This window comes from Trachypithecus francoisi, unplaced genomic scaffold (genome assembly GCF_009764315.1).
Source record: "Trachypithecus francoisi isolate TF-2019V2 unplaced genomic scaffold, Tfra_2.0 Lachesis_group17, whole genome shotgun sequence".
In the NCBI taxonomy this organism is placed as follows: Eukaryota; Metazoa; Chordata; class Mammalia; order Primates; family Cercopithecidae; genus Trachypithecus; species Trachypithecus francoisi.
Genome location: NW_022681462.1, coordinates 107,673,070 through 107,685,513, shown reverse-complemented (window position 1 = coordinate 107,685,513; position 12,444 = coordinate 107,673,070). Strand labels below are relative to the sequence as shown.

At 42.8% G+C, this 12,444-nt stretch overlaps 1 long non-coding RNA gene across 2 annotated transcripts in view; it reads right to left on the bottom strand.

The window, feature by feature from the left end:
- LOC117063053 overlaps window positions 1–12,444 on the bottom strand; it is a 76,091-nt gene that overhangs the window by 48,338 nt on the left and 15,309 nt on the right. For both annotated transcript variants that reach the window (XR_004428702.1, XR_004428701.1), the window contains exons 2-3: window positions 6,659–6,794; window positions 1,072–1,201 (exon numbers count right to left, since the gene is read on the bottom strand). This is a non-coding gene — a long non-coding RNA (uncharacterized LOC117063053). The remainder of the gene's footprint in view (window positions 1–1,071; window positions 1,202–6,658; window positions 6,795–12,444) is intronic.

Sequence of the window (12,444 nt, the reverse complement as noted above, 5' to 3'; positions counted from 1 at the left end):
ACTAGAAAATTTAAAGTGAGAAAAACATTACATTTCAGAAACACTAAACAGATAAAGATTATCTTCTAAATGTTTGAAACAAACATCATGCTAACATTCTACTAAGTTTAGTAATCAGACAAGGAGGAAGTTATCTCCTCACTTATAAAGCATTGCACTTTATTTTCTATTAGCCACATTAAGATAAAAAATAATAAAGAGAATTCAGAACTGTATGGGAAAAGATAATATATTTTGTATTATTGACAATATTTTTATACAGATATTTCAAAGAAATCTGAAAAAACTCTAGCACTAATAAGAGCTTTCACTGAGACAGACAGACAGAATACCAACATTTAAAAAAAGAGCCATTGTGCTTATTTTCAACAATAATAATCAGAATTTTTAAGGGAAAAACAGAAACTTATTTTCTCACAGTGCTGGAAGCTAGAAGTCTGAGATGACAATTTAGTCATTCCTGGACCCTCCTGAGGCTCTCTTTGGCTTGTAGATGGGGCCTCTTCCTGTGTCCTCATGCAGTCATTCCTGTGTGTGTGTCTGTGTCCTCATTTCCTCTTCTTATAAGGACACTAACCATATTGGACCAGGGCCCACCCTAATGACCTCATTTTCACTTAATTACCTATTTAAAGGCCCTATCTCCAAATGCAATCCCATTGTGAGATACTGGGAGCTCGAGTTTCAACATATGAATCTGGCAGGGATGCAGTTCGGTCCATAGTAACATCAACAAAAAAGGTCAACCCATTAAAACATGGGCAACACACATGAAAAGGTAATTTACAAGTAAGAAAATCTAAAGTCAATCTTCTGAACACCAGTATAAAATTATTTGAATTCAGTTAAACATAAATCAAAATAACAATGTGATATTATATTATGGCCATAGTATTTGCAAAAATTAATAGGTATAAGAACGTGCAGAAACGGAAATTATTGTGTAATGAAGTACATGCATAAATTGTTCAAAGTGATTTGATCAATTTGGCTGAATAATACTTTTTCAAATGATCCTGCACTAAGAACCAGCAAATTCACTAGTACATGTACACCCCAGATTCCACTTACCCAGAAGTGCCCATCACCAGCACTGGAGCCAAGTAAGCCCACTCTGGTGTTTGATGTCTTGGCCAGCATGAGAAGGAAGACATCTGATCATCCATCAATCCAAGTGCAGAGTAGTAAAGTGACCTTAGGACTTCAATGAGACGAAAAAGGAAAGCAAGGGGTGTTTCTTGAAGCAGATCAGTGTTGGAACATTAATAAAAATTATAGAAACAATTTTAATGCACAAACAGAATTATCCAAAACATCTGAATTCTTAAAGGAAAATTTTATAATAGATTCTAGCAGCAGTTTTAATATTTTGTTTGACACACTAAAATTCTTTATAATAGTAATTATATAATAACTAATATTCCTGTTTTTATATTACATCACTAGCTGAACTTTGTTCATGTGTCCAAAGGTACCTTTCTTTGAAAGCCAAATATCATCATCAAAATATTTATATAAAATTTATAATATCATGATACATGCATTTTATTTAAGCCTGAAGTGAAAATTTGAGTCAAAAACATCTTTACATTGCTTTTCTGATGAAATTGTATTTAGATACAGATCTTTTATTATCACGCAATAAGTATTTCTATGATTCATAGTAGAAATGCTTTTGCAATTCATGATTGAAAGTCTAAATGACAGAATATTTATCTTCATATGTCTCTATTCACATACATAACCTGACATTTCATTTAGAATGTAAATTATATAGGTAGGTTAATAGTTGTGATGTTATTGCTTCTTGATATTTAAAGAAAACATATTCAATGATCCAATAAATGAAGTCCGTATGAACTGACTGTAGATAGAAGATAAGGAATCTATTACTTTAACTTTGCTTTGGATACTGCACTTTATTTGGTGATAAAAATATACAACTGAAGATTTTAGAAAAAGTCTAACATCCTTTATTATTCTAACATTGTATGACTTGAGTTACCCACTGGCTGCAAGAAATTCTGGTAGGCAGCACAAGGAAGTCATACAATAAAAACTAAGATGAATGAGAAGTTGGTAGATTTGTGCATTTCTAACCAGTGACAAATTGTGTGCAATTTTTAGAAAGTTCATTTTTACTGATAGAATTATCTAAACTTTTAAAAGAAGAACTAAATAATATATTTTAATGATAGATTTTCATTGTGGAGAGAAAAGAAAGAACAATTGAAAACCCACTAAAACTCCACAATCATTTCCTTTTTTGGGGGGGTGCGGGGCTTTATTATCAGTCAGCTTGTAATTTAGTTGATAAATTACCTGCATGTCTTCCTTTCCCTTTCCCTGGAAATAAAGCAAAATAAGGAGAGGAAGGTGCACTCTCCAACATTCAGATGCACAGGCCAGGCTGCGTCCCACCGCCAGGCATGTGACGTTTGGAGAGGGGTGCTATTTTCTCTCTCAAAGAGTCTATCTGTGACTAAAGTGAAAGGTTTAAACCCCAGGAGTTGTATATATTATTATAAAAGGAAGGGCCTGGCCTGGCGCGGTGGCTCACGCCTGTAATCCCTGCACTTTGGCAGGCCAAGGCGGGTCGATCACGAGGTCAGGAGTTCAAGACCAACCTGGCCAAGATGGTGAAACCCTGTCTCTACTAAAAATGCAAAAATTAGCTGGGTGTGGTGGCGGGCATCTGTAATCCCTTTAGCATGCTTAAGACTCCTCAGGAGTCTGAGACAGGAGAATTGCTTGAACCTAGGGAGGTGGAGGTTGCAGTGAGCCAAGATCCTGCCACTGCACTCTAGCCTGGGCGACAGAGCAAGACTCTGTCTCAAAAAACAACAACAAAAAAGGAAGGGCCTGATTGTTCATTCATTCATTTGTTCAATTAAAATTTGACTAAAACAATTATTTTACTAGAAGATGCTAAAATACTGTTTTGTGTTTTTCTAATTTTAAAAAAGCATTAGATGTTGATTATCTTTCCAGCCATGATGAAGTAACTGAGGCAGGCTTAACGTTCTGATGTAAACAACTACAACATTGGGCAGAAGACAAGAAACGACTGTTTTCAGCTGCTGGAGACCAGGTGGTCTATGGGTCGCTGTATTCTCCTAGAAAGATCAACAGTGATACCTATCATTGCTCCAGACACTTTTGCCAGAGTAAATCCCTGGAGAAGTGCTTATAGGTACGTTTCCTGAGTTTGTAGCATGCTTAAGACTATTTTTCTATAGCCTTGATGCTGGAAAGACAGTTTGGCTTGGCATAGGATCCTGTGCTCACACCTCCATTAGGAGGTTTCTGGGACGCAGCCCCATTGTGGCCTCACTCTGCAGGTCACTCTTGAGAAGTCAGATGCCTACTTTGTTCTGTGGCCTGGATGAGGAATGTGATATTTTATCTTCAGGCCCTTACGATTGTGTTTCATTATCTTTCAAGTTTAATAGCTTTATTTGGCTACGTCTCAGTTAAATACACCCTCCTAACATGTAGCTTCAATGCTTCTTTTGTTTCTGGAAAAGTTGTCTAAGTCTAGTTTCTCTAGCTCTGGCCCTGGGTTTGTACGGGACTCCAGTTACATGTATGCTGGCTGTTGTTGGCTCTCTTGCATGTCACCAATGTCACTCTGACCCTTTTTTTTATGTAACTCATTTTGACAGTTCATTTTATGTGTCAACTTGCCTGGGCTATGGGGTGCCCAGGTTTTTGGTCAAACATTATTCTGGGTGTTTTCGTGAGGATGTCGGTGCATGAGATTAATTTACTTTGGTGGACTTTAAGTAAAAAGCAGATACCATAACATGGGGGTTGCACCAGGCCTTGCACCCCTGAAGGCCTAAAGAGACCCCCCTCCCTGGCTCTGAGAGAACTCTGCAGCCCACCTGCTTCAGACTCCAGCTGGAGTGCTGGCCCTCCTGGGTCTCAGCCGCCAGCCCAACCTGCAAACTGTGGACTTGCCAGCCCCATAATTACATGAGCTCACTCTTCATTCTAGGGGTTCTGTTTCACTGGAGAACGTTCATAAATCATTTTTATTTTAATTTTTGTTGTTTTCTTGCCTTTCTTGAATGTCTCAAATTGTCACTCGATCCAGTCATTCTTGGTTTTGGTCATTTTTATATTTCCTGCTACAAGGTCCTTTTCCTTGTACAATCAGCTGCTTGGTGAGGATATTTAACTGAAGGTGCAGTATTGTGCTCAGGTCCCTCCTCTTTCACAGCTGTTTCTTGGCAGTGCATTTTTATCACCTGAAATGGCTTGATTCTCATTTTGTGTTTTCTTCTACGAATAGCTTTTTATAACACTGGGCTGCTTTTGTTTGCTGATTTCTTCCGTGCAGCTGGCCGTTAGAGGCAGTGGATGGGATTCCTTGTTCAAGAGCTCTCCCTCCTGTCAGTGCAGCAGCTCCGCTTCTCATTGCTGTCCCAGGGGAGGTGGTGTGTCCTCTAGTTTCTGCTCCTCTGTGGTCTTGCAGAACCCCACATTTGCCTCTCTTGCTTCTTTTTATTTCTTCACCCCTCTGCTTCCCAAGGGTGCCTCTTCCTTCTATTTACCCTCTTCTTCGGAGGCAAAGCAGCTCTGGGCATGCCAGGTAGCCCCGGGGAGGCTTCTCTGCAGTTTTACCACCACGAAGTGGGTTTTGCTTAACGGCAGCTCCTGCTCCTTTTCTCCATGTCCCTCCTGTCCACGTCCCTGGACTTTCCTCAGTGTCCACCACTGTTCACTGGGATCAAAGGTAATCCATCTGCTGTTGTATGCTGTTTATTATTTCACCTGCAGGTGGTTGAAACACACGGAGTCTCTCTCCCAGGCTTGCCGAGGGAAGAGCTCTACGTCAAGTAGTTCTTCATGCTCATCTTGGAGATGTTTGGAAAGATTTAGATTCAGGTGGCTGCCGATATCTTCAGCCAACCCAAAGTCAAATTAATGTTTTTATTTAATGTAAATCAATGATTAGAAAACGGATTTTACATATTTTACATAATTATCACCATGGGACTCATTATTTTGTTGCCACTCATCAACCTGTTAATTTTGCATTTATAGTTATTTGTAATCGTTTTTCTAATTAAAGCAAACTAAACGCAATCAGTTAATAACGAAGTAGATTTTATCCCTCATGTATGCTATCCTAGAACAACATGAAATCCCATAATTTATCTTATTTTAAAGCACATTTTTATACCACGCAGCTGATTTGGTTTCTGCCTCGGTCTGTTCTCCCTTACACACACTCCCCTTTTCTTTTTCTCTGTTTCTATTTTTCCTCAGTCCTTCAGACCCTCAGGAGGAAGCTCAACTGCCTGGCAATATTCTCACACACGTGTCAGGTGTAAACGTCTTTATGGGGGAAACAGGCTCTGGCTGTCTCACAAAGCTTTAGTGTAACACTTTCATTCACTTCTTAAAGGTGATTTACATGAGCCTCGCACAGCTGAGACGTATTTCGTATTTCGCTGCTTCCTAAACCTGGAATGATGGTGCATCATTCTCATAAAAACAAGGAAGCGCAGGAAGGTGGAAGCATACATTTTTGTGAGTGTTTCTGGGCCAGTATGAATGTGCCACGGCGGGCATGGCTGTCTAGGCCTCCCTGGCAGCCCTGGTGTGGGGGCTCCCAGGAGGGACTAGAGGAGGGTTAGGAAAAGGATGGGGGCAGGAGTCTGGCAGCTGAGCAGCACCTGGGCCCTCACAGCTCAGACTGCAGAGCAGAGAGGGAGCCACGTGTGGAGGGCGGGGAACATGGAGGGGGAAGGGGAGGGGAGCACAAGAGGGGAGGATGGAGGGGAGCATGAGAGGGAGCATAGAAAGGAGCATGGAGGAAACACAAAGGGAGGACTGAGGAGAGCATGAGAAGAACAGGGGAAGCACGAGGCACGGTAGCCCAGAGGGGAGCACACAGGGAGCACTAAGGGAGCACACCGTGGTCTGACATGAGCAGGGGTGACCCCCGAGCCCAGACCCTTCCCCCAAGAGCGCAGGAAACAGGCAGTGTTCACCCACAGTGGGGGCGGGGGGGAGAGTCCAAGGGCCAAAGAAGGGCTGATGATCCATTTCCTGCGGAATTGTCCCAACCTGATGGCGTCCGTAAGTCGCCCTTAGCATGCTCGGGTTCTCTGGTCAAGTCTGGAAGAGGCAAGTCCTGCTAAGGGCCCCATCGGCTGCCCTCGGTCCCCAGTGCCTGGGATATGTGCGGCGTCAGCCCTGGGGCAGGCACGGGCCTTGGCTTCTGATCTCCAGGAATGTCCCAGCCCCCCTCCCTTAGCTTCTGCTTCTTGGTCTCACATCCAACTACTGCAAGGGCACCTCTGCACCTGCTGGCTGGGGTGATGCCTGTCCCTTCTGCACCTGCCAGCCATGGATTACGACCTGTGCTTTCTGTACCTACCAGGCTGGGGGTTATGACCTGTCCCTTCTGCACCTGCCGGCCAGGGGTTACGACCTGTCTCTTCTGCACCTGCCAGCCGGAGGTGATGTCTGTCCAGTCCACATATGCCGGCTTGGGGTCTGACTGGTCTGTCTCTCTACATCTGTGGGCTGAGGTGACTGGTCTGTCTCATCTACACCCACCATCTGGGTGTGATGCCACAGGCTCTGCCCGCTCCTGTGCTGGCACAAGCTGTAGCTCCTGGGGAGTAACCTGAGGAGTTACCTGGGGTGTGTCTGGTGCAGGTGACCTCTGCATGTCACTGACATTGCAGCAGAAGCCATCAGGGGACCCAGGCCGGCAGAGCTCATTCCCTCTTCGCTGTTGGCCAAGATCCCCCTCTCAGGAGCTGAAGTAGCCTCTGGATGGAAGGCAAGACAAAAACATGTTCTAATCAGATAAAATGGTCGGTGGAGCCCTCTAAGTGCAGGGTGGGTGGATCTGGGAGCTCGGGGTCCTTTGCTTCTCCTGCCCTCAGGGCAGGGCTGGTGCAGAGGAGATCAGCCCAGAGGTCTGAGGGGCTCCAAGAGCAGGAGATAAGAATCGCAGGAAGGTTTCCAGGAGCGGATTTTAACTAAACAGTGTTGGTTAAGCTGCATTTCCATAACTCATCAATTTTTATTAACAGAGCCCATGTATCTGGAGTTAATTTTGCTATGTTCTTAGTGGGAATAGGAGAATCTTTCCTATAACAGCCATACAGAAAATGTTTTTTTCAGCCACATTCTTTCTAACTAGTGTGGACCTGCTTAAGAATGCACTCTTCTGTATCTTATCTAAAACAGGAATTTATCTAGTCTATATTTGAGATTATCATGAAATTATATTAGTACTTTACAAGCTAAAGCATCTTGAATCACGTTCCAAATATTATATATACTCCATAATTTCCTGTATAGATCATTAAGTAAAGTCCCATATATCCCAATTTAAGTAAAAATACATTTTTAATTACCTGAGCTTCATAACCTCAAATTTACCAGTTAATTAAAGCACAGACTTATCAAAGTCTCCAAAGCGGGTCAAGTTTAATACTCATCTGGCCCACTTTCAATGCCCACTAGGTCCTTCTGGAAATAACTTGTGAATAAGAAAGAATTAGTAATTAGTATAATTATTAATGATCTACATTAATTAGAACGAATGCACATAGTGCACATTATTAAAGTAAGTCACAGGAAATGGTGAAATCCTTTCTAAATCACTGATTCAAACAATAGTCAAAAGAGCTGACTACCTCATAAGACAGAAAATGTCATAGCCCTGCTCCAACCTTAATCTGTCGACTTCAAATATGTCAGGTCTATTTACAGCAATTTGCCTACATCGAAATTCATTGATGTATGATAGTGCTAAGCTGGCCCTGTTTTAAGATACAGTTATGTGATCAGAAATTCAGAAATAAATAAATCATGTAAATTTTACTGTTTTATTTTACTGTTATGAGACTGTACAAACTTTGCAAATGTTTATAGTAGAGTCACTTTATTGATTGGAAAACTATGTAGCAAGTAGATACATTGCCTTGCAAGGCAACAAATTCCCTAGAAGGGGGTTAAAATTACAGTAGAGCAGAGGTCTCCTTACTTTTTCATGAGGAAGATTCAAATGTGACATAGTCCCTCAATGAGATCACCTCTGAAGTCTCTTGCCACTCTAAAGTCTACGACTGGTTCTTCTTTGTCAAAAATATACAGATGCCAATCCTTGCCAACTGTCACTGTCTAATTAAGAGATTCATTTTCTCTTTGTTGGATAAATGCAGAATCCTTGGCCTCCCGCCTCCCCTCCCTTTAATCGGGTTGAATTTGGGAAACGTTTCCCGGCAGGAACAATGTCGTAAGCGGCATAAGGAGGCGTGCGTGGATCGAGCACATCTCTGCTGGAGAGAAGTGGAAGTCAGACCACAGAGGTGGGGGACAGAGAAAGGAGGAGGCTTTAAACTCCTGCTGGAGGAGTACGGATTTTTTTCCTGTAATTGGTGGCAATCTCTGGAACGTTGTTGGCTGGGAGAAGCACACCCAGGGGCAGCAGAGGAAGATTGATATTGTATTGTTGTTCCAAGAAGAATGGGATAAAAAAGAGTTCACAGAGATCAAAGCTTCTGGACTTATCTGTAGGCCATAGCACACCGTTTGCAATTCTCGGACCAGATCCAGCCACTGCTCTCCTCAAGCCTTGGCGCCTGGGCTCTTGGTCACCAGCAAGGCTCTCTCAAGCTTTTGCATCTAGGGACAGACATCTTTCTTTTCTACCTGGTGACGTCACCTCCTGAAATGTCAGGTCAGGTGGCATTTACGCCATGCAGCATATCTGCTTACACTGAGTTCCTCCCTTTATTCTTCTTCCTTGGTACTTTGGTTTTGCTAATCATATCCTTACTGCCGTTTTCTGTAGATCGCAAGAACTCTTGTAGATAGATATTTGCCCCATTAATGCTGAGCTCTTTGCCTGGCCAGGACAATGCCCTGATCCTGTTTGCACCCCTATCCTCTCTAGCGCCCTAAAACAATGGCCCATGGTTGATGCACAGTAGATATTAGATCATTTTCACTGTTTTGATTCATCAGTACACCTGAAAAGAAAATACTTGTCTTTTCAATGTAAGCTTATAAAGTGATAAGTATTTTAAAATGTGATTGCCACACCTCAGTAAGTATCATTATCCTTCCACTAGGATAAACTTAATACATAATTTTATAATTCTATTTAAACAGTAGACTACGTTAGGAAAGGACAGTAAAGAAGTGTGACTTTGAACAAATAATATCTCTTCCCTTCAGGGTCAGAACTAGCTGGAGTTATTCTGATGATCATGACCTGAATGTTAAATTCAGTTTGGACAATTTGGAGTCTTTATGGACAGAGAGTCCCCAAACGCAAGGTGCAGTGGACTGAATGTGTCCCCCCTCAGATCTGAAATGTTGACATGCTAACCCCAGGGTGATGGTGTTGGGAGGTGGGGTCTTTGGGAAGGCATGAGGGTGAAACCCTCCTGAGTAGGATGAGTTCTCCCACAGAAGAGGCCCCGAGAACTGCCCTGCCCCTTCGCCCATGTGAGGACAGAGCCAGAGGGTGTCGTCTGGGAGGGAACAGGACCCTGCAGACACCGCATGGGCCAGCACCGTGGTCTCAGACTTCCAGCCTCCAGAGCTGTGAGACATGTCTCTGTGGTTTAGAATCCACCCAGCCTGTGTGATTCTGCTGTAGTAGCCTTAGTGGACTAAGACACAAGGTAAAACGTCATTTGCTAAAGGAAGTAAAAAAAACTGGAGACATTAAAAATATATAGGAAACCTGCACATTTATCAGAAAAAATAAAAAGCTGTCATGTGCCCATGAAACCAAGTGCTAAAATAGTAACTACAGTTTCTTATTTCATTGTAGTCAAATTGCTATCTGTTCTTTATGGCCAACTTCTGTTCTTTATGGCCAACTTCAAACAACTCCTAGTCTCTGAGGCTTCCCTTGCTAACTCTCCATGAGTTTTGCTCCTTCTTCCACAGCCTGCTAGGGCTTTTGGCATCCAGATTGCCTTCTCCCATACAGATATCTCCCCTAACCCCTTCGATCATGCACATTTATGGCAATGTTTCTGTATAATTGTATCTGTATCTGCCTTGTTCAAAAAGTATTTACTTCTGTCAGCATCTTAAAAGTAGCATTTCATTTTACTGATGAGGAATCGCTAAGGAAATCTCTAAGCAGCAAGCTAATCCCCCAGTTCACATCGCATATGATCAACGTACCTACGTGTATTGCTAAATTTATTCCTTTCCTTAAATTGAGTCTAAACTGGACAGACATTTAATTCCAGAAAATAGATTATTGAATTTGCCGTACATATGAGTCGACGTCAAGAAACCCCAGGCCGCTTCCCAGTTCTAAGCCACAGAACCAAGAAAGTCTAACTGACCAATGCAGGCAAACCCAAAGTCAGCACTTGTTTAAGGACTAACCAGACACCAGAGGCTTCTCACCAAATCCAGAAATTTTGCTGGGGTTTCATTTCCTCCTGGCGACCTCGCCTGCACTGGGTCACCAGGGGAGTTGCTGTGCCTCTGCCATGCCCTTTGTCTGCTGTGACCCCACATCTTGACACTCTGCCTTCTCATAAGCTGAGTTGATTTAATTAATTCAAGTCAGTTTACTTCCACAGACGTTCCTGAGGGCCCACAGCAAGTCGGAAACCAAGTTCAGCACTAGGGAGATGAGGATGACCCCACAGCCTCTGCACCCCAGAGCTCACCTTCTACTGGAAAGTGATAGTGTTGTGAAAACTGCATAAAATATGCACTAAGGAGTGAAATATTAGCAGAGGCGGTGACAGTGCTCCAAGAAGAGACAGCAGTGTAGGCAACTTAGGAAACACAACTTCAACATCAGACCTGTGTCTTGAAGAATGATTAAGCGTCTGTGGGTGCAGCACCCAGAAAGGACACCCCGCGGGAGACGCTGTGGAGCGAGGACAGAGCTCTGCGAATGTTCAGAGGCTCTGGCAAGCGGGGACCACTAAGCACGGTGGCCAGGTGGGAGCTGCCAGGTGCTGTCCAGATGGTGAAGGGCCTTGGCTATCACCATGTGAATTTAGGGATGTGTCTCATACGCAATAGGAAAGCTGGCAGAGGAACATAAGAGGGAGGTCTGTGCTTTAGAAATGTAACTCTGGCAGCCTGTGAGGAAATAGGATGAAAAGGAAAAGATCCTTAGAAAGAAAACACGGTCAGCACCAGCATCCCTGCAGGTACCACACTGTGCAGGGGCATTCAGAAGCCAGGTCTGGGAGTCGCACGGATGATTTCCACTCATATTCCATCGACTGGGACTCAACTCATGGCCATACCTGACTTTGAAGATTGGGTGGAGGTTAGATGGAGATTGTCGCTGTGATCGGGAGAAGAAGGAAGGTGATTTGGGGAACTGACAGTTAGTCTACGTCACACTTTTACTCGAAATAATTTCCACATAAAAGATTTTTGAGTGTGGAAACACACATACTGTGTTTTGAATACATGTGTGTGTAAGTCTGCCATGAACAGCTTTATTTTCCCTCTGAAGGATCACACACATGCATCTGGTTTGCCATTCCACACACAGCATGGAAGTTTGTTAACTTGTAGAATGAGAGGAACACTCAGCTCTTCAATGTCTTTTGTAACGTTTCCAGTGTTTCTTGTGGAATCTAAGTGCTGACATTTATGGGATTTGATTACTAATGTTGTCTCCAAAATACACATCAAATGATGACAGTGATGACGAGGAAGAGAATGACAGTGATCAACGAATTAGCCAACATTTTCTGCAAGCTTCCCATATTCTAGGCACTTTACATATATTTCCTCTTAATGCTAACTTATGAGGTAGATATTGATATTACTCCTGTGTTATGAATTTAGCGTACTGAGTTTTAGAGTGTCCGAATAACTTGTCCAATGTAATTTAGTTGTAAAACCATAACCAGTACATGAATACTAAGGTCCTTCCCCTCACATTCATGAAATCTAAGGTCCTTCCACCTCACATACATGAATACTGAGGCCCTTCCCCTTCACATACATGAATACTAAGGTCCTTCCTCTCACATACATGAATACTAAGGTCCTTGCACCTCACATACATGAATACTGAGGCCCTTCCCCTTCACATACATGAATACTAAGGTCCTTCCCCTTCACATACATGAATACTAAGGTCCCTCCCCTCACATACATGAATACTAAGGTCCTTTCCCTTCACATACATGAATACTAAGGCCCTTCCCCTTCACATACAAGAATACTAAGGTCCTTCCTCTTCACATACATGAATACTAAGGTCCTTCCTCTTCACATACATGAATACTAAGGTCTTTCCCCTCACATACAAGAATACAAAAGTCTTTCCACTTCACAGTGTGCATTATTGATCAGATACGCCCCTTCATGAGGCTCCAGGAGTTGATTCCCTTATTTGTAGACAAGTGTGTTGGGCCACAAAGGATTTATGCATAAAGAAATATTACTCAAAAAATT